The 22,395-nt window shown below is 47.6% G+C and overlaps 1 protein-coding gene and 1 non-coding gene across 3 annotated transcripts in view; one reads left to right on the top strand and one right to left on the bottom strand.

The window, feature by feature from the left end:
* Window positions 1-461: 461 nt before the first annotated feature.
* On the bottom strand, window positions 462-533 carry TRNAQ-CUG (transfer RNA glutamine (anticodon CUG)). The gene has a single exon. It is a non-coding gene; the product is annotated as a tRNA-Gln (tRNA).
* A 330-nt stretch (window positions 534-863) lies between these two features.
* Window positions 864-22,395, top strand: part of LOC119170029 (uncharacterized) — a 246,270-nt gene continuing 224,738 nt past the window's right edge. For both annotated transcript variants that reach the window (XM_075880943.1, XM_075880971.1), the window contains exon 1: window positions 864-1,111. The gene's annotated coding sequence lies outside the window, so the exon portion shown is untranslated. The remainder of the gene's footprint in view (window positions 1,112-22,395) is intronic.

Raw genomic sequence — 22,395 nt, 5'->3', positions numbered from 1 at the left:
GAAGGAGCGGACATGAATCGGAAGTTCTGCTACTATAAGTAATGAATGAATGAGAATTCATTTATCAATAGCTGGGGTTTTAGCTAGTCCCAACAGTGTCCGCAGTTATGCGAGTAGCATTGTGCATTACGACGTTTGAGTGTCATGTGTTCGATTGGCATATAGAGTGGACCGATTCAGTTGGCGATTTAATGCGTAAGATATTCCTGTCTTTGTATGCAAGTATGGACAAGCTCTCTGCAACGACAAAAGTGTCATAATAAAAGAGAAACCGCGGGATTAACGAAACAGCCCACCATAAGTATTGCCATCCCATAAAGTATACGGTGTAACTGTTTTATCACGTCATGCTCCAATCTATTAAAATCGAATTCATTGAAAAAGCTTGGTTGACGCAGAATTTTGTGAAAAAGTGAGTGTAATTTCAAAAAAAATGTTTCTAAAAACGCAAAAAAAAAATCAGGTCCCACCGAGATTTGAACTCGGATCGCTGGATTCAGAGTCCAGAGTGCTAACCATTACACCATGGGACCAGGCGGTGGGGCGGAGAAATTAAGAGCTTATAAACACTATAGAAAACATCTTAATAAATGTTAATGCATTATGCTTTTGTTTTAAGCTGTCATAGCGCTATTTTAGAAAGACTCTTGCGATGTCAGAAATGAAATGCGTGACGAAAATGAGAGCACCAAAGACGCGTTAGAAATGTTCAGGGCGCAGCGCATGCGCGGGGAAGAAAGTAGCAGACGACAGGGATATGACGTCACGCTATCCGCACGCCACCTGTATTTGCTGGAATGAAGCGGCCTCCATGTGCCTATGTCCGCTCACAGTGTGCGCGGCGTGGAGTGTGTGGGGTCGGCTGCGGGACCGTGTTTTCATCCAGTGCTCCCGTCAGAGTTCTCTGTGCCCTGGATTTTATTTTTTTTAAAAACCCCTGGGATACAGAACAGCGTTGTCAAGCGTTTGGAGTGACCGTGGATGCAGTGGCAGCAACGCCGGATTAAAAACCCGGGACCACCAGCGCGCCGGAGTTGGGGCCCCCCGTTCAGAGTGCAGTGACTTCGTGTCAATGACCTTGGATTGAGCACTGTTCGCCGTACAGCAAAATGTGAGTGTTTGCACGCCCAATGAGCGGATATATTGACAACAAACAAGTTTTCAAGTGACTTCTAAGTTACGTTTTGCCGTTTCGCTGGCATCTTGCGTACTTGCCGCGAACTTGATGGTCGAGGACGTTGTCGGGGCCGTTGACACGACGGGTGCGCTGGCCGATCGGCCATTGCGACGGCACGTATAGTACGCGCTGTCTCGCTGCGCACATTCTGTCCTTCTACACCTTACTTTACGGACACTTATGTCGCTTTCACTCAACCCCGGTAATAGTGTTTATCATTTGTTGTAACTATTCGTTTCGGCGTGTTCCCTGTAACGATGCAGCGTGTGTCGGAGAGGTCGATGACGTCTGCCAGCCTCTCCTAGTTTCCACGTTCTCCGTGCGCACTTCTTAAAAAAAAAGATAAAATAGGATCGTGGGATAGAAAGAATGCTAATTTTGTAAATATCTAGCTTGTGTTTCCATGCAAGCTGTGCATTTAAAATGTCTGGATTGTTTGGTAGGGAAACTTTAAAAATTGAAAAGCTAAACTTGAGAGTAAACGTAGCTCTGGAAAGCTAAAGTACATTCGAAGGCTGAACTCATCCTCGGTACCTTATCATTTTAAGTTTACTCGGAGTTTATTTTAGCGAAGAACTTTCTCTAAATAGAAAGTTAAGAAATGGTCGCTTTATTTTTGGCATTTTAAAGTTGGTCTTTTCGTTGATGAACTTTAAAAAAAGAAAAAAAGAAGTGGTGCGCGTCATGGAAACAATATAACGGTGGTTTCGGCCTTGGTATTGCTGGTTACAAGCGTTGGGTTATTCCCGGGCCTGATTTTAAGCGTCGGAGTACTCCCGGGAACGTGTTTTATAACGTCAAACTACATTACGATGCAATGGGGTGGTGGCGGGCTCGAAAAATGCGCATACATTTACGAGACGGCAGTATTCACGATAGCACAGGCAGTGAAAAATGTGACTAAGCACTTGTGGGCGGTCGAAAGCTGCAGGTCATCGCGAGGTTCGGCTCGGATATTGAAGTCTTGCCCTGAACCTGTTGTCACGCATTAATAACGCTTATAGCGTCTCCACCGAAAAGATGCGGCGGGCGCCGAAGTTTCTTTTTATTCGAGACCGCTCGCTATCGGCGCTTGGCTTTTGGGTCCCGCGTCGGAATCCATAGGCGCGCTGCTCTCTCCTCCGCTGCCTGTGCTCTTGGCGGCTGTGTGGCGCGCGCTGTGATGTCGTTGACCCCGGTCGGAGGCAGTCGGCCGCATTTCGGGCTGCGCGCGCGTAGAGAATGGCGCATCCCATGGTGTGTGCGTGCGTATGTGTGTGTGTCGCCTGCTGGGATCTCGGGCCTGCTGATGCGGACACCCCAACGCGTGCTCCCGTTCTGGTCATTTCGGCCGCGGAAGGCAGCCTGAATGTGCCCGCTTGACTGATATGAGAAACGCGATGACCTTTTTTTTTTCCCTCCCAGCAATGTCGATGACATTTTTCTCCTGCGCGGCCCATTCCTTTTAGACTGTTTAGCATCGGGAATGAGTTAGTCGTGCGCTTACGTTTGATGAAACTATCAATTGTCACATACAAGGCCACGACCACTAAAAAAAAAAAAAAACGCCTTTTCACGTACTCCTACTCGGATAGCGCGGCGCAAGACGCTTTTTATGCGGTTCCTCTAAAGGGGCACCACGAATACGATGACATTTGACGTGGGAGGCGGCGGAGGTCACATCGTAGTTCACTACTTGCGTACAGCTGCGCGTGGGATGACCTCTTCGCGCTGTGCGTGGTTTCTGAGGAACGCGTTATATTAGGGCCCCACCTTTTTGTCGCGCCTGTTGGTAAAGAACGATATTTGTGGCGGGTCACTTACCCGGTGAAAACACGTGCGGGCTGTGTTTCTCCCTTGGAAAGGATGCAGATGTCGGCGCCTGTTATTTTCTATAGCATATGCCGTCGCCCCTTGAACGGGGAGAGCGTAGAAGACAATGCCTTTAGTGCAGGTGTGGCGTGTTCTCCTCTTCGATTGATCCCCTTTCCCAATGTGCATTGATCATTATTTCCACCGTCGATGTATGTGCACGATTGAACTTGGCTCTGTTTTCTCCTTTGAAGGTAGAACGATCGCCGTTACGTAAAGGACAGCCGCGTTATACGATACTGGACGGTGAACTGGCAGCCATGCAGGGTTCACATAGGCCCGATTACGAGGAGTAAGGAGGATCTCCGATTGGCTAGACGGCCGATAGAGAGCTTTTAGAATGGGGTGCGCAAAGCTTCGCATTGGCGTCTTTCGTGACTGCGCATGCGTCATACGCTATCCTATTGGGTGCCGACGTTAAGTGATGAAAACAGCGTACGCACACAACGAACGCTATCTTTGCGTACTACGTTCAAGAACTACCGATTAGATCTAGCAGCGAATGATTGGTTTCGTATAGGGCGATTCTGCGGGACAGTCGGTCATTCAGCCGGCCCTCGCGTAGGCCGCGTTCACCTGTGCTGGCAACCATTCCGATAGCGTGGAGGTGAGAGGGGGAAACAAAGACGAATAATAAAAGGAGAAGTGAAACGATAGGGTGCGTGAGGTGAGGGGCGCCGCCTTGGGCTTCGCGCGGCCGGCGTCGCTGGGTCGACTGAGTTCACTCACCCCAGCGTTCGCGGCCGCTGCCGAGCGCGCTGACGACGTCGCCGTGACACGCAGCGCTGGGTGCCGGGGCGCCATAACGCGGCATGTTCAGGGCCTGCCGACGCGTGGCGTAGAGGTCGCCCCGACTCATCGCGGGTTCGACTCCCGGAGTCCGAGGAATTCCAGTGTGATTCTGGGTTGGGAACGGCGCGGGACCGTGTCAGAAGGTCATTGACCTCGGTGCTATTTAAAGTTGAAGAAAAAAAAGGAGGTTGCGTTGTGACTGCATCTGAAGTGATGAAAGGAGGAGCTTATTTCATTCCGAAACTTTAGACTCTTATAAGGCAACGGGCCCAAGCTTGTGAGCTGCGTAGTAAGGCAAAGATTGATTGATTGATATGTGGGGTTTAACGTCCCAAAACCACCATTTGATTATGAGAGACGCCGTAGTGGAGGGCTCCGAAAATTTCGACCACTTGGGGTTCTTTAACGTGCACTCAAATCTGAGCACACGGGCCTACAACATTTCCGCCTCCATCGGAAATGCATCCGCCGCTGCCGGGATTCGAACCCGCGACCTGCGGGTCAGCAGCCGAGTACTTTAGCCACTAGACCTCCGCGGCGGGGCAGTAAGGCAAAGATGGGTGGTATAAGTTATTATGAAGATTTCGCAGCCACTGACACTTGACTACTATTTAGCTGGGCTGACGTTAATGCTAGCCAAAGTGGAACGTAAGGGAGAGCTAGGTTGTTCATATTCGAGGTCGCAGACGTAACCAGGGGGGGGGGGGGGTTACACCCTCTCCCTCCGATATTTCTCAATTTGGCATGCGCACATAGACGCGCGCACATATTAGTACACACACGAACACACATACTTACGGTTAGGTATTTTTCTGCATGCCTCGAAAAAAAAAACGTATCGAATACAGGCTTAGAACGACTTGTACTACGTTGATCTCATGCACTTGCACACACAGACAGTATGCACCAGGCAGCGGTTCTTTGTTCTCAACAGAGAAGCAGCAACATCGACCCGATTGATGTTGTGTCAACAATACCAACATATGTGGGGCCGACGTCAAACACAAAGCGGCGCCTTGGCGCACAGCATAAGTGAGTATATTTACAAATACCGCATACCCAACCGACTCAGCGTGAGTAATTTTTCGAACACACTTTTTTTTATTTCTGTTGTTAAGAAATAAACGATCGTTCATGGCTGAAACAATTAAACAATGGCCGTATTCCCTTTCTGGGAACTTCATGTTGAAACCTTAGTACGGCGGCGTCTGTGACGTCACGGGTTTCAAATTACATCTCGGTATTTTGACCGCGATGCAGCGAATTGAAAGGCATTTTAACTATCCTGCAGGTTTAGTCTCGGGTTCCCATAGGACGCTGTGCGGTCCCGATAAACAATTAGCTAGGCAAGTGAACACTGCCGAAATCCATGACGTTCAGGAGAGGCTTGATCGGGAGTTTCATTCCGCGATGTCGGCACGTATGTCTTCTTTTTTTCTTCTTTCTCTGGATTATCAGGCCAGCAGTCACAATATGAGTGGATTCTTTGTCGCAGAAGAAACGTATTTTTTTTTTCTCGTGTTAGCCGTCGGCGTTTTTCTGACGCACGCATCTCAGTGAGAGCCCCTTGCTTGCCCTGGATTGTTAGACATCCAGGGCAGCATGGTAATCCGATGATATCGGCTTCCAGTAGTTTTTTGAGCAGATAGCGAGCGTGGCTCCGTGGGTGGCCGCCTGAGACGGTATGCGTATCGAAGAATGAAATCGACGACTCGTTATCGACAAGCTGACGAGCTCTTATACTGAGCCGTGGTAACCCGCTTCACAGCCTTGGCGAAAGTTGGGCATGCATGCGTACTGTAGGACGCTCGAGAATGGGGAGTGTAAGATGGGGAGGGAGGGTGGTGGGAGGAAGGGAAAACTTGCAGCGTTTCTTTTCATGCATTCGCCTACGACTCGGAGGAGAAAGCAATTTTCTTTTACTTCTCACTCGATGCGTTCATCCTAGAAAGCTTTCTCGTGGCTATGCTACCGCCACGATCGGGGTCACTGTACGTTTTCAGCATCTCATCTGGTTGTGCGCGGCCTCCGTGATCGGCCCACCGTTGAGCAATCGACCGTGCCATGCCTTGACGTCATCATGTGGCGCCACGCTATGGGACTCATGATGACGTCAGAGACTTCTGCAGTCTGTGACGTCAGTTGGTGACGTAATCAGCTGTAAATGATTCTTTATTTTCGAATCACTCTTGCTGACGTCGGTGGTCTGTTTACGCGTTTTGATGAGGTATCCATAAGACTATCGCTTGAGCAAAGCTCCAGAACTGCGTTTTTCTGTTCCATGTACGGGACAGCAGTACTCCTTTTCTGCATTCGCTTGTGGTATATCATATACAGACATTATCAGCAGTCGCACTGGCTGTGGTGGTAGTAGTATAGTACTACTAGTAGTGGTATGTTCTTATGCAGTAGTTGTCCAAACAAAACAGCGCCTCAGGGGAAGATGGGGGCTCGAAGCGATGAGAAATCGTTCAACAGGGAATCGTCGCTAGAGCCAGGGGCGTGTTCAGACATGTTATTTCATGGAGTGGGAAGGGTGTGTTCGACCATCTTTTATGTGTATTGGCTCGTGCGCTTGCATGTGTGCGTGTATTATGATACACATGCAAAATTGAAAAATTTTCTGAGAGGTGATCCCTGGCTACGCCAGTTGCTGAAGGTTCCGACTTTGACGGAGTTTTTTTTTTTCTTGACGTATCCGTTTATTGAAACGCCAGCTCCACCGACATTCCAACGATTTCTCATCCTTTATGGTTCTCACGTGCACATACCGCTTTGTAGGTTTTTGGTGCGTTGTATACTGCGACTTACTTCGCCCCCCTTTAAGTTCTCTTCTCGAAACGCACAGACACGTTGTGTCTGTCCTAATGCATCTGCGTCTCTAGCCCCCTTTTTCATTCTCATTTGTGTCATGTTTATGGACCCTTGCGTAGAGTGCGTGATTGATCAATGGGCGTACGAAAAGCATGCGATGTATATCATGCAACCAATACTTCGAAGAATGTTTGCCACCGAGCGTGTAACATAGCTCACAAGTCTCTCGTCATGGATGATTGCATCGACTAATGGCTGTTAGCTGTTCTGAACGAAAATTTTTTAAAACTTGGCTAAGCATATTTTTGCGTTTTTTTCTTGTCTCTTACCTAAGGACAAGGGCGGAGTTCTATGATAGTCAGTTGAATTTAGAGTAATGTTGCCGTGCCCACTTCCACCTCGACCCAGAGTGGAGAATTGAAAGGAAAGACGAAGAACTTTTGAAAAAATTGCCCGCAGCTTCCCTCGGGGGAACACTGAGGAGGATGCGGACCATATAATTGGTTAACGGGGTGTTAAAGTGCGACTTACTTGGGTCGATGGCTAAATTGGTTAACGTGGTTGTGAAATGGGGTGTTAAATTGCGACTTACTTGGGTCGATGGCTAAATTGGTTAACGTGGTTGTAGGAGGGGGTGTTAAATGAGTGAACACGTACACACGTATGCGAAAGGGCGGCGCTGGTCGAAGGGACGTCGATCATTGTGTTTGTGGATTCGTTGGAATTCATTTCACCGCGACCTTGGACGTCGACGCGCCGTACAAACCAACCGACGAGCGGCAACTGAGCGAGCGAGCGCCGACCTTGAGTATATATACAGCACGACGGCGCATGCACTGTCAGCTGTTGAATGTTCTCGAAGCGCGACGCCACATGCGCGTCCACTGGAGAATCAGGAGAATTGTAGATGTCGAACGCGGTGTGTAGAGGAGGAAGGGTGCACAGATGGTGGAGGAGTGAAGCGCGCGCGGTGTGTAGAGGAGGAAGGGATGCACAGATGGTGGAAGAGTAGGCGACGGCGCATGCGCGCGCGTCAGCTGTCGAATGTTCGAGAAGCGGTGCGGACGGCGCACTACAAGGCGCGAGTATAAGATGCTCCGCATCTAATATTCCTTCCCGCACCTTTCAATAGCCTTTGGGTGCAATCTTCTTTTATTATTTTTAAAGCCTAATGATTCACTATTAAAACACCGGCTATGCGCACTATTCTTATACAAACAAGTAGCGCATTTATAAATAAGGCGTATATCGTTCGGTCAAGCCTGTCTGTGTGAAAGATGCGCGAAGCTCCCACAAAGGGTCCCGGCTATCGGCCCTTCGTCGAATCATTTTCTCCCGAAAGGAGAGTGTATATTCTTTCTGTCGCGGTTTAACCAGCGCGAACGCCTTCTTTCCGGCGGATGGCCCCTACAGTCGAAGAAAAGCCTTTCAAAGTGCTCGAGTGGCAGGGACCTTACACTCAGGTCTACCTGTGCCACGTAAAAAAGGCCAAGTTCAGAAATGCGCGAGCACCTGGAAAGCGGAGGTATAAATCGCTTTAAGGATAAATAGAGTTAATGTATCGGAACTGCCAGAGGTATCGCTCTAGCCTTTTCGAGTGTTTTTCCCCCACTAAATACCAAGGACTGCGGTCGCTTCGTTCGTCACTTGTGGAAGTGTCAATCCGAAAACGCTGACGGTCCACCTTTCTCGAAGCACCTGAAGGCCGTGGCCTGAACTAACAGTTTTAAAACCGGCATGACCACCTACATAGCCCCCCCCCCCCCCCTCCTTTACTTTTCCTGCCGTGTAGCAATCACGCATATGCCCCCTATGCAAATAGGTTTATGCACATTCAGAAAGTGCGACTTCGCGGTGATCCGGAGAGGAAAGGCTGCGGCTCGCTGCAGGGACAGCTAAATGTTTACCACGTGTCAAAGGGCAGGGCAGTTGTTATATGGGGAATTGTTCGACCTTCGCTGCCCGATGTTCATATGTTACCTGATGTGTGATTTCTTTTTTTGAGCGTGCCAGCTCTTGACGGTCGCGTCCGCTTAGTGGCAGCTGCTCCCACTGGAACAGGTAAAATTCATTTTCGACTTATTCGTCTCTTCAGACAGCGCGCACGCGCGTTCATACGGCCGCGTTTACTACGAGTGCTGTAGGCCTAACGCGTATATAGATGAGTGCTTTTTTGAGAACGTCAGACGTTTAAATAAGCGTGCTGTATATGCATAATACTCGTCTCCATACGTATCCATCGTCTTGTTTAAATAGCAATAGTCCAGCAGCAGCATTTCATTTTTTGAAAAAAGTGTCTTCCACGGACTCTACGGCCCACCTTCTGTGATAATGTTGATAATTACAGGCTCTATTGAAAATTAGGTGCTCACGCGAGCTTTTTTTAGAGGCTTTTCTTCATATTTACTGCATCCAGTCAGCTAAATATAGCTAAAAGATGACGAGCGTAGGCACGCGCACTGCAGGCAAGAAGGGGGGCGAAGGTGTGTGGGGGGGGGGTGCAGTGATGCAGGGGGTTGCCCTCCTTGGTCATCCATTGGCCTCAATGAAATGTTTAAATTTTGAATATATCCACGCACTCATACAAACACACGAACGAAAATACAAAAAAGAATAGTTGAATCCCCCTCCCCTTCGAGCAAATTTATGGCTACGCCTCCGGTCTTTGTAGTTATTATATTGGACCTGCTTTTCTCCACGTGGAGCTTATGGGTGACTAAATATAGCTAGTTTGGGCCATATCCCCAGGTGCTGGTGACAGCAGGTGTCGTCTCAGACGAAATTTCCGCCATCTGTGCCTGCAGTATGTTGCTGCAAAGAAAGCGACGCGCAATTCCGTCGGACTCCTGAGATTACTTGGAGGAGAGCTCGCGAGAGTCGGCAGAGAGCGCGATCAAAGCCCGCGGGTGGGCCGACATGACAACCCGCGCCTCAGATAACTGTGACGTCCAAAGTTGAGGTCAACGCACGCGCGAAACATGCACTATCGGCTGTGCGAGGCTCCGCGGAGTCGTTGGCATACGTCGATGACGATATCCGACCACCTGATCTCTTACAGCGAAGCTCTGTTAGTCTATACCCTACATTTTGGCGTCGTCGTCGCAGTAGTAGTAGTAGTAGTAGTAGTAGTAGTAGTAGTAGTAGTAGTAGTAGTAGTAGTAGTAGCTGCCCTAGTAGCAGTAGTAGTAGCCAGATGAGAGAGTGAATAAAGAAATATACAAAACGCGGTAATGGTGATGATAATGCTTGAAATAATGATGTGCTAAATAGTGATGATGCTAAAAGACAATTATGATGATGATAATGCTGATGCACATGACCTCACTAGCCAATAAAATATACTATATTCGCGCGCTTCGCGGTCCGACGGCTTTCACGGCGTAGAACTGACTTTTTTTTTTCTGAAGTTACCGACATCGTGCAGTGATTCAGCGAAGGCTGCCGCTGGTGTCAGCTAATTCGTAACCACAGTCGGTCACGTGTTTCACAACGGCAACAACAACAAGAAAAAAAAAAGGTGGGCAGTGGGAGCATAAATCTCAGCCATTGCATCGGGGGATATTGTGTTCGCTAGCTGTATGGCACGGAAAGGGATCAGAAATGTGTAGTGGAGAAACTTTGTTCTGGTGCCCTGTTGTGATTGTGCAAGGCGATCGGCAAATTAGGTTGCATTCCGCGCAGTTTGTGGGAACACGCGCCTTTGTGCATTCTGCCCTCATCAGCTGCAGTGAACTATGGGAAGCGAACCCGCAACGTGATTCTGTATACATGGGATACTGCAGCACTAGCAGCGGATCAGGTGAAGACTCGGAAGAAGCTGTATCCGAGTCTAGTATATACCGTGCTAGCTTTCATTTGGTTTTTATCAAACTATGCTGGCGTTAATGAACCAGAAGCATTTGGCCATTCGTTTATGGAGGTTTCTTTATTTACTTATATTTGTCAAAGTCTTCGTAATTTCGTTTCTTCTTTACTTTCTTGTATTTGTTATTTCTCTCCTCCTTTCGGCTATCCCGTCCCTCCTCCCTAAAGAATCTCTTGGTGGCAGTTATGCCATTGCGTGTTCATGTACTCGTATCAAATAATAATAATAATAATAATAATAATAATAATAATAATAATAATAATAATAATTGAGGGGCGGCTTAGTTCACTCGTGGCGTCGCACATTGTGTGTTGGTTCGTGGTTTGTAAATAGGATACCGGTGTCGTTTTGTAGCTGCGGTTCCGGGGAGTGGCGAGCCCGGGTGGAGAGGTGTGGAGGCAGGCCATCGTGAGAATGCAAGCTCCGCATTCGTGGTCCACCGTTGTAGCATATAAGCGCTTGGCCACGCCGGAAAGGATCATTACGATCGCGCGCCCTTTCAGGTGGACGTGTAGGTCGAGCCGGCGCAATCGAAGGAGGAAAGGCTGCGACCACGCCCCGGTTTATAGCAACGAGGCGTGAACTGCATGAGTCTCAGGCGTGGCGCTCTTGTGGCCCGTTACCTGTTAAAATCGTATCCGACACGGGAACTGGCCGCCGATCGACAGCACGAATCTGGGTGAACAGTAAATAGGCGCTCGAGAGTGTAGTCCTGGAATCAGGGGCTCCAGGACTATAGTATGTGACACATCATACAGGCTCAACATGTTATGTAACAGAATCACTAGGCGCGCTTGTAAGTACTGTCTTTCATCGGTTCGAAAACGCCAAACGTGGCGGAATACGGCAGCTATAAACACGAGACGCCGAATTCACGAGTACGCGCGCACTTTGGAGCATTAATTAATTAATTAATTAAATAATTAATTGATTAATATGTAGAGTTTAACATTTCAAAACCACCATATGATTAAGAGAGACGCCGTAGTGAAAGGCTCCGGAAATTTCTACCACCTGGGGTTCTTTAACGTGCACTCAAATCTGAGCACACGGGCCTAAAACATTTTCGCCTCCATCGTAAATGCAGCCGCCGCAGCCGGGATTTGATCCCGCGACCTGCGGGTCAGCAGCCGAGTACCTATATAGCCACTAGACCACCGCGGCGGGGCGGGGGGCAAGTGGGGTTACAAGGAAGTTTCTGAAACAGTTGTGCAAAAGCTCGCAAAACGGGTGAGGGTTTATTAACACCCAAAAAGTCATCAAATTTTCATCATTGAAGCTTTCTTTATTTCTTGTTGCTCTTAGATAAAAATATGTGAATGCGAGGGGCATTGCCAGAAATTTTTCGGGCGGAGCAGGAGGTGGGGAGCAGGAGGAGCAGGAGCAGGTTTACGTATATTCTTTCGTGTATTTGTATATGTAAGTACGTGCATACATATGGAAGTGTTAGACATAATGTCATGGATATGGAAATACCGCTCCGACAGAGCCGCTGAAAGGACACCGAGGGGAAGATGACGATAACGTTGTTGTCTTGGGGTGGAGTCTGGTTTGCCCAGTTGACTTGCATTCTCTGCTCTCTGTGCAGTGTCATCTCGCTCTGATAGTGACTGACGACGTCTTGATACGTACTCACCGTAACAACCTTTTTGATGGAGGTACTGGGCGCATTTTGAGGGTGGAGGGGGGGGGGGTTAGAACGGCTCACAACTCTCTCCCCTGGAAACTCCAGTGATGGATGCAAAATTTTTCCTAACTAAAATCCGAATAGGAACTACCGGCGTCCTCCCGGTACGCGTTTCCCGCACGTGATATTCCCTCTACATTAACCAGTGTACATGTAATTAATTATTACTAATCTGCCCAAGATGATTATATTTAAGTTATAGCTTATGATTATAGTTTGCGTCATGTGAGTGGGGTATAAGTGAAAGGGGGAAAAGTGCAGACGGGACACTTTCGTTTGTACACGCGTGACACATGCACGGCCTGATTTGGGTCAGCAGTTTTCGTCAGGTTATGGAACATAAAAGATTCGACATCCCTTGGCACATATTCAGAGTCCCAATTGCCTCCAGCTTGTCGGTTACGTCAGGTTCGTGTTAGCAGAATGTGTCGATAATCTGACAATCAGCGCGAACTTTTCGACGCAACGGAAGGGCCTTTGTGTGCGACTCGCTCGCGCATCGTCTTTATAAATGGGAGACGCTACAGCCGAATGTCAGTGCTTCTTCTTGAACGGTACTCCCCGCGGAAGTTCAGGAGATGCCGCAAGAAGGCGCTGTCTTGGGGTCAACTCGCGTTGCGTTTGTAACTAGTCCCGAAAGTGTCGTAAACCCCCTTCATCCATTCGCCGTCCCCTACCCCACTTTCCGACTTCTTTAGTATTTCTTTCCCACTCCGCTGCCTGTTTTACGGCTCTCAGAAAGGCTTCGCTCGTTTCTCCTTCGCGCGCTGGGGTATTTATGCGAGAACTAACAGCAGTGGCTCAGTGAGCATTCTTCACGTCGCATCCGGTGGCTTTTACGGGGAGACGTCGAAAAAAAAAGAAAAAAAAAACGCCCATGGGGACATTTCCGGCGTCTTTCGCGGGACACGGAAGAACGCGACGAAAAAGGGCGTCCTTTTTAGTCGCTTTTCTTACTCCTTTTCTTTTTCACTCTCTTATTTTCATCCCCTTTTCTCTTCCTTTTATTCTCCACATTTTGCTCACATTTTTTTCTTATATTTTTTTCTCCGCTTACTCCCTTCTTTTTGTTTTACTACCTTGGTATTTATTTCTATTGTCTTACTATTTTTTCTACTCGCTTTTCTCTTTGTTTTGCTCTCCTTTCTTTTTGCTCTCGTTTTTCTTTCCTGGCTTTACTATTTTCGCTCGTTCTTCACCTGCTTCTTTCTCTTTCTTTTACTCCCTGTGCTTTCCTTTTTTTACCCCATCCTACGTGATTTTTCACGGCCTTTTCTCGCCCTTTCAAGCCGCGGGGGAGCAGCAGCGGCGTGCAGAAATGAGGAGTTTCCCCCTTCCTTCCTTCCCTCTCCACGGAGCAGTCACCGGGAGATGCAGCCGGTGCCGCTGCGCCGATCGGTCGAGGTCGATGAACCGAGCGCCGTGGCCTCCGTCTCCGTGGAGGGCGAGCGATAGCGGTCGGCCTTCTCCGAGGCGATGCTGCCGTGCCTCGGCGGCAAACGACCATGGGTGCGCACCCTCTGGCCGCCGCACTTGGGATAGATGGATGTATTAGGATGTGTGAATGAGATTTTATGAGCGTCGCTTTAGAGGCTGTGCGTGGCTCGTGCAGCATAGCGTTCTCTCCCTTTATTTTTTTTTTATTTTCGCCTCCTAACCGGAGCCGAGTTCAATAAACTTTTCAGCTGCAAGAGCTGTTTGCCATTTCGCCTGTGGTCGTTTCTACAGACGGATAGATAGATAGATAGATAGATAGATAGATAGATAGATAGATAGATAGATAGATAGATAGATAGATAGATAGATAGATAGATAGATAGATAGATCATCATCATCATCATCATCATCATCGTCGTCGTCTTCGTCGTCGTCATTATCAGACCATTTTATGTACACTGCTCGCAATGGTCTCCAATTTATCCTACCTTGAGCGATCGCACTCTATTTTATTCACGCGAACCTCTTAATTTCACCGTCCTCGTCTTCGTTTCCCATCCCTTCGTAACCATTAAGTTGCTCTAACTGGCCATTGGTCGTCTGTCCCAGAATTATGTGGCCGGACCTGGTCAACCAAAATATCTGCTAGTTCTTTTTGTATGTCCCATTACACATTCTGGTGTCTCCTGATCTCTTAGTCACGTCTACAAATTTTATTTTTATTCCACGCTGTATAGCCCTCAGCTTTTTTTATAGAGTTTATTTGTTATCCTCGAAGTGTCAGCCCCATGTGCTAGAACAGGTGGTATTGAATGATTCGGTGTATTTGGCTTTAGAATTACTATGTTGTAGATTGCCGGCTGATCTAGCAGTAGTAAACTTGCAGGCAAATTTTTTGCCCCGTTGCCTCTTTTCTGGTCATATAAAACCATTGCAATTTTCAAAGCGAAGCGTGGGCAGGCTACAAGAAATTCATGCGCAGTGAGATGCAAACATACTCAAGCCTGTGTCCTATGGGCTATATTCCGCATACGGTGTTGTTGCTGACCTCTACATCGTCGCACCACACACCGTCATAAGTGTCACTCATCACCAGTCTCATGCAAGATCTGTAACGGTAAAAAAGACCTCAAGACTATTCGCAACACCCCCTTGGCTTTAGGGAGAGCGGCGCATTGCCTGTTATACTTTGGGAATGCGCGTCTTTATTCTTCGGCTAATGTAGTTTTTTAGAGTATAGGCTCCCGCATCACGGATTTACTTAGATATGCATACTCTTGTACAGGCTCCAAGCGTTGCAAAATGTTCAGAACGTTGCTCTCTCTCCCTCGCCTTACTATTGAGCATTATGCTTGCCTTCAGCACTTTAATATTTGAGGCTAATAATGACATAGCTTGATAGAATTCTAATGTTAGAAAATCACGTTGCGGTGCATGAAAGCTTTATCTTTTTTCCCCTTCTCTGGTAAACTACGAAGTAAGATGTCCTAGAAAAGAAGAAGAAAAATATATCAGAAAGGTAGGGAGGTTAACTATAAGTCGAATTTGCTACACTATACGGGGGAGAGGGGAATGAGGGAGAAAAAAGAGGGAGAGGAGAAGATACACATTGCACATAACACACACACTGCACATACAGTTCAGGTTTCACATGCGGCCGCACTGTGACGTTAGAAGAGCTCGTGTGGCTTTCTGGGCTGAAGGACGTGAAGGCCACGCTCCCAAGATCTCCAGAGTAAAGGGTCGGTCATCCAGCCTCCTTAAGGTACACTGGAGAGTTCGGTGATCTTCTTCAAATTCTGGATAATGGCACAGGACATGGTCGAGAGTTCTATAGACTTGGTATATGTGCCATTGGGCTGATTCCGTATGCTTCGTGCGGGCAAAGGGCAACGTTGGGGGATTCTGCTGGCGTGAGGTTTCTTGAGTTACGAGGGTTTGTAATTGCGGTGGAACATTAAATAGAAAACGCTCCTCGGGGACGAAATCGATGCTCAGCGTAGTGAACAGTGTGGGCGTTTTTATGTCAACATTGTTTCCTGCTTGCTTTATCTGCGTTTACAACGCTGTTTACAAAGGGTTAATCTCGGACCCTTCAAAATTCGTTTTTTTTGCAGCTCCTTTTTGACGCCGCCAATCACAAAAACACGTCCTTTGCAGTATAGTATCATACAGATTCTGTCGCCTTTTCCGTCTTATCGAAGTTCAATACCTTTGTTCGTTTTTTCACTTCTGAACTTGCGCGGTGGCATTGAGTGACCTCATCGCCTTCTCCTCCTGGGAACTTGGGATGCGCCCGTCCCTCGGCGTGGGACTCGCCGGCGCGTCGTCAACATCCTTTAAGCTACGCGCGGATGTTACCCAGAGGGCGTGGCGCTAACGCTAGATGCGTGCAGTGCTGCGGAACCTATGCTGGGAGCGACAGTCTAGTAAGTCTAAAGCACAGTTCGCAAATCCGCCCTTGTGTACTTGCGCATATAACAGCCGCTCGATCTCCTACCACGTTGTGGCTACCTATAGCTGGTCAGCAGATGCCACAAAGAAAGACACTCCCCCCCCCCCCCCCCGCTCCCTCCCGCACCCCACTCCCTAAGAGAAGACATAGCCAAAATACTATACGTAGAAACTATCTGCCTTTACCTGACCTCCCCCCCCCTCCCCTTGCCCCGCGAAGCTTTCTTCATTAAAAAAAAAAAGCTAATGCCGCTCTAGCTGGCACAGAATGAAGAAGCTTGCATATACGCTGATAAAAGAAAGTTAGACAACTCGTCCTCTGTAACCGAATGAGGACAGGTATCCTGATAGAAAACAGGAACCATCGTTAGACACTAAAAGCGAACAGTTAGCTAACAAAAGCCAATGCTGACTGTACGCGAACGAACGCGGTAGTTGAGTTCAATCTGCAATTATGCGACGAATCACCACGTTACACAAGGCGGCTGACAAATTAAGGCGTGCAGGGGGATGTCGTTAAGGAAATAGAAAGGAATTTTAGACGGCGTTTGTGCCGTTTTCTCGTTTGTTAAATTAAAAGGACCGCTTGTAAGTGGTAAATTGATGTAATTCAGACTTCGCAAAGTACTCATTGTAGTTGCTCGATCGTTTATATTGCTTGCCGCTTTGGTTACCCTGGTGCTATGATTTACGTGGGAGGAAGAGATTGTGGACCTAACGAGCTCTGTGCCATTATAGCGAAGCCGCATTCGCTTAGATGCCATCTAAAGCGTTCAGGTGGTGCGATGGAAGGTGATGAGTAATGTGTGAGAGACGCTCCCTGGATTCCGTACCGACCGGTTGTGCGCCCGCGCGCTCCGCTCGCTCGCGACCTTCGGCGTCATCGTGGCTCTGGCCGACTGGGCTGGCCCTACGTCACCTCCTGTCGCCGACGGTCTTCGGTGACAGCGCAGCTCTGACCTACTGGACCTGCTCTACGCCATCTACAGACGCCGACAACATCTCTCGCAAGTGTACCCCGTCCTCGGACTCCAGTGACCGTTCTTCCATCTTTCCTGTCTCTCCTATCCCCTCAGTTTGTTGTTGCTTCTTCTTCCTCTTTCCTATACCTTTACTTCTACCCTTTTTATCCCTCCTCACCCCCATCCCTTGTGAGCCCTGTGGCGGTGTCGCTCACTGAAGCAGACAATAACGGGGCTCACTTTTCTCTTCCTTTCTCTAAGAACCACTCTATAGTAATGTGTGACGCACACAAAGACAGACGAGCGAACGCACTGATAACTGAAGTTTATTGAAATTTGACCGGTCCATGTACAGGTGCATGATCCCGAAGCCACTTGTCGCACACGATATTTCTGCTTAGGTCTTGAAAAAATGTATTCTTATTTTGACTGCAATGCAGAAGACGTAGCAACACTGTTGACACCTTCGCTTATTATAACATTGACTTATCCATAACCTATATGATTCTATTTCTCGGTTATTCTTTTTTATTTGAAGTTCAGTATGTAGTTCTTAAAAAAAAGGAAACATACAATTGCTTTCCTCAAATTAAGGTAGACGAACGCCAGATATTGTACGTGGGGTGGTTTCCTATTTAGGAATATTTAGGAATATTTAGGAATAATATTTAATATTTAGGAATAATATTTAATATTTAGGAATAATATTTAAGAATATTTAGGAATATTTAGGAATAAGCGAAATAATGAAAAGGGAAGCTTACTGCCTACTGCTCAGTAGCCGTGTCCAGCGTTGTTTGCTGACACTTAAATGGTGATGAGCAGCGGATGGAGGAGTACAAAATGCGGAAACGAAAATTGCAGTAGAGAATAAGAGGAGGATATTCACTAGTGTACAATTGGGCGATGAAATCTTATACTATGTCATGTGCTGCATGGTTTAAAACTGATCCATGTTTTTTTTTTTTCACTAAGAAAGTAATTATAAATTTGAGGCCGTTGTCACAGAGAATGGCGGAAATGATTCCTTCGTTTATTTTCATCTTAATGAATGCAGTCGAATCCGGACATGGCGACCTCTCATATAACGAGTTATTGTGTACATCGAACAGTTGTGAAGCCCCTTTGGAATGTTTTCGATTTACAATATATTTTATACATCGAATTACCTAAATACAGAAGTTTTTAGTGGTCCCCTTCAGATTCGATATAGCCGGTTTAGATTGTAAAAATCAACAAAAGAATGTTACGGCAAGTTCTTTTTTTATATAAAAGAAAGGCCGCGCCCGCTTTACACGTTGCGCATTTCTCGACGATCAGGCTCTCTCTCTCTCTCTCTCTCTCTCTCTCTCTCTTATTCGACATCTCTCTCTCTCTCTCTCTCATAAATTTCCGTGCGCGCTGTGGGGCTGTGGTTCGCCTGCGCGGGAACGCTGTTTCTGCGTGGCGTTTCGATCGAGTGGCCTCTTTTACACGGAACTCCAAGTGAGCTCTCCGCGGTTTTTCTCGAGGCGCGTGCCACGGCTCAGCGCATTTCAGAGGTGTCAGGGCACTCTCTCATGATAGACTCTCTTGTCAGGACGAGGAGCGAGAACGAGAGGAGACACTCAGGCGGGCATGAAAAAAAAAATTGCCCGCAGCTTCCCTCGGGGGAACACTGAGGAGGATGCGGAAGCATGTAATTGGTTAACGGGTGTTAAATTGCGACTTACTTGGGTCGATGGCTAAATTGGTTAACGTGGTTGTGAAATGGGGTGTTAAATGAGTGAACACGTACGGCACGTATGCGAAAGGGCGGTGTTTTATTTATTGCGACGAACTTTGAGGACGATGGCTTTGTGGTCGGTAAAGTAAAGAGTGAGTGGATCGGGTTGCATCGGTCGTAGGTCGAAATTTGCAAAGACGTGGTCGATGCAGGTTCCGCGAATGGTGGTCGGCTGGTGGTGTTTGCAGTCGTCGTGCGTTGCGCGTTTCAGCGAGCGCGCGGCACAGATGGTGGGCGACGGCGCGACGGCGCATGCGCGCGCGTCAGCTGTCGAATGTTCGAGAAGCGGTGCGGACGGCGCACTACAAGGCGCGAGTATAAGATGCTTCGCATCTAAAAAAAAAAAAAAATGACGCGGCCCCAACGCGTCGTCAGCTGTGTGCCCGTGCCGTCTCTCGACAAGCTAAACGTGGGATGGAACGCTCTTCTTCGTTCCTCTGACGTTGTGTAGTATATACACGGACTAAGCCGAAGTATATAGTAAAGATGTAGAGGTATCAATGTGACATATATAGTGAGATGTGTATACCGAAGTTAAACGAACTTTATTAACTAATTAAGGAAAGTCTATACGCGGACTAAGCTTAATTTTTGTGTTATTGTAGAGCGTGATGGTAGAAACGATGGCTGAATTGACGAATTATTATTCATGTGTTGCTGATGTTGGCCATCAAAAGCTTATATACTTGCAAGGCCGAAAATCCGAAAAGATGTAAGGCTTCTGGGGGCCAGAAAAAAATAAAACAGAAAACAAATACATACCAATCAATGAAATAAACTGATGGTGGAACCCTCATCTGCTCCGTGCGTACCCGTGACGTCATAGATTTCGAGAGAACACGCACACGCTCGCCCCCGTCCCCCTCACTCTCGCGCAATACAATGACGCGTGATCATTTGTATTGTGGCCGAAGATGTAGCTTTCTAAGATAATCCCTGCAAAAATTTGCACTGAATTCGCGAAAGTGCAATGAAGACTATGATGTCGATGGGACGTCATCGTCACTCGAAGATTTGTAAAATGAAAGTAGGCATTAACTGTTACGATAATCGGGTACATTCGCCTCCCGTATAGGACGCAGTTAACATTTTAACGGAATGACCTACGAACTTAAATTGCCTCTCTTATTGCGGTCAAATATTTTGATACTGTAATCTCTGCTCATATTCTATAGAGTTGACAGCCACCAAGAAGGTAGGAAGATAGATAGATAGATAGATAGATAGATAGATAGATAGAAAGAAAGAAAGAAAGAAAGAAAGAAAGAAAGAAAGAAATAAAGAAATAAATAAATAAAGAAAGAAAGAAAGAAAACGTTTATTAGGTGGCCAACGAGTGAATGTGGGAGGGTCCCTTATTCCAGGAACCCTCTGGCCTAGACCGCCTGCTGGGCCAGCGCGACGAGTTGGTGCTGGTCGACGAGGAAAATAATAATAATAATAAAATGATCGTAATGCCCTCCAGCGGAACACAGTCGACGTAAATGTCACCGGACGCTATGCAGTTGAGAGAAGAACGTGATAAAAAAAATATTAAGCGGTGGGTGAATGCCCTCGTCCAGATTGCAAATCCAAGCAGGGCAAATTCAAGAGCGACCTTAAACACGAAGCAGGACGGAGTCCTGTGTGTCTGTTTCCCGGCCAGCGAGAAAGAGCGTGGAGCTCTTGCAAGAAATCACTGCAGATTGTAAGATGCTTCAAGTACGATAAACTTGTAGTGTGCTCGTATGGTGTGTCTATAGAAGCAAGCGATCATGACTGACGTAGCCATCGTTGAAACAGATACTAAGCATTGCGAAATCAGCGTTTCCTCCAAGTCATACTTCTTTCGTATGACCGGCGTGTAGATAACACCATATATCTACGTACAGTTCACATCATTTCCCCACTCGTACGCCGCACGCCCATGTATACAATGCTAACGAAGAAGAGGCTGAAGTGATATTTCTTGTTTGCAGGGGGTGCCGCGATGGTACATGGGCCATTCCATAGCTTTACATTCTGCGGTGGCAGAAAGGGGCTGTGGGAACGAGGAGGAAGAAGGAGAAAAGGGATAGCCCTCCAACCTTTCTAGCCGAAAGTGGCTGGGGCCCCGTCTCATTCGTTCAAGACGCCAACATCGCCGAATTTCACAGTATGGCGGGTGGCTTAACAATCAATTTTCAGGGTATAGTACCAATGAGGTTGAAAAAAATGGCTGCCTCAAGAGAGAAGCCATACCCACACTAAAATGGCGGCCTCGGCCGCCATCTTGGTAGGTGCGGGATGAAACAGCGTTCAGCGAAGAACGGGTAGCATTTTCCTCCCAAGCCCTACAAGTTTAACGTGGAAATTTTTTTCTGGACATGTTGCTTGCGTCGAGAGCGATGATCTGTTATAACGTAGCATCTAGATGAACACAGCAAAGCAACTTTATCTCTCTAAGTGGGAACCACACGAAAATAGCCTGTTTCTTAGATGAAGGGTCGACAAGAGCTGCAACTTCACTTTAGCCGGTAAGGCGATGTGAGAACTCTCGCTCCGGATTTTTTTTTTTTAAGCCTCCTGGTTTGGTACCGGCTATGCGAATGCTCGAGATAAGCTTTTTTGCACGTGGTACATGAAAATGGAAAAGCAGTTTTTGTTCAGCCATATAGTCTTAGGACATAGCAGTTGAAGATAAATTTTATATTGGCGATTCAGGCGGTAGTGAAGCATATTCTTGAACACGTTGCGTGTTCATCGGCCATAATTCGCGATGCAAAGGTCGGGTATAGAACCTTGTTAAAGATGCTTTCGTTATCACAATGGTCTGACCTATGGGCTCTCACCCTAATGTTTTACGCACCAAGGAGTGCTTTGTAGGTATATTACCAGTGATTCTCTTTCCGCTAAATATAAAATGCGTTCCCGTTATTACTTTTTTTATCAACTGTTGGTCTTACAGTGAGACAAAAAAAAATAATTCAGGAGAGCCATTAAACGGCAACCGAGCTTATTCCAGGAAAGCCACACAGTGAAGGAAAATTCATTCGTACTCGCGTTGGCCCAGTCTCTCTGGTCCATGCCTTCTTTTCTGTTTTTTTTTTCATGGACTCATCTTCTCAAGCTTCCCTAAGGATTTGCGTTGAGCAGAAAAAAAAAAAGTTATATTCCTCTTCTCGCACATCTTCCCTTCGCATCTGTGGTGGGACTCGTGCACGTGAAAACTGCCGCGCGATAACATCTTGGCTCGCAGATCGAGACAGCCGTGCAACTCTACCCAACCGGTCGGCCACTGCACCGCAGTGCGCGCGGTGCAGCGAATCTATATCGGTCCTCCGCCGTCATCCCCGAGCGTTACGGCGGTTGTGCGCCTCTGCGCGACGTTGATTGCGTGCAGCGCCATCAAACGCGGCCGGCGCTGAGGACAGTTCTCTCGCGAAGTGGGACGACGAAGCTTCGGCGGCGTCGCAACGCACCACGGCGCCCGCGCTATTATTCCTCGCTAGTTTTGCGAACGCCGCCGCTGGGGCGAAGCTAGAGTGTACTAGCGAAGCTGCGCACCACCACCGCCACCAAGTGCCGCCATGGCAGCGGCTTTCGAGACAGGCGCTGTTTTAAAATAGAAGC

Source organism: Rhipicephalus microplus, chromosome 2 (genome assembly GCF_043290135.1).
Source record: "Rhipicephalus microplus isolate Deutch F79 chromosome 2, USDA_Rmic, whole genome shotgun sequence".
In the NCBI taxonomy this organism is placed as follows: Eukaryota; Metazoa; Arthropoda; class Arachnida; order Ixodida; family Ixodidae; genus Rhipicephalus; species Rhipicephalus microplus.
This window is presented reverse-complemented; position numbering and strand designations above follow the sequence as displayed.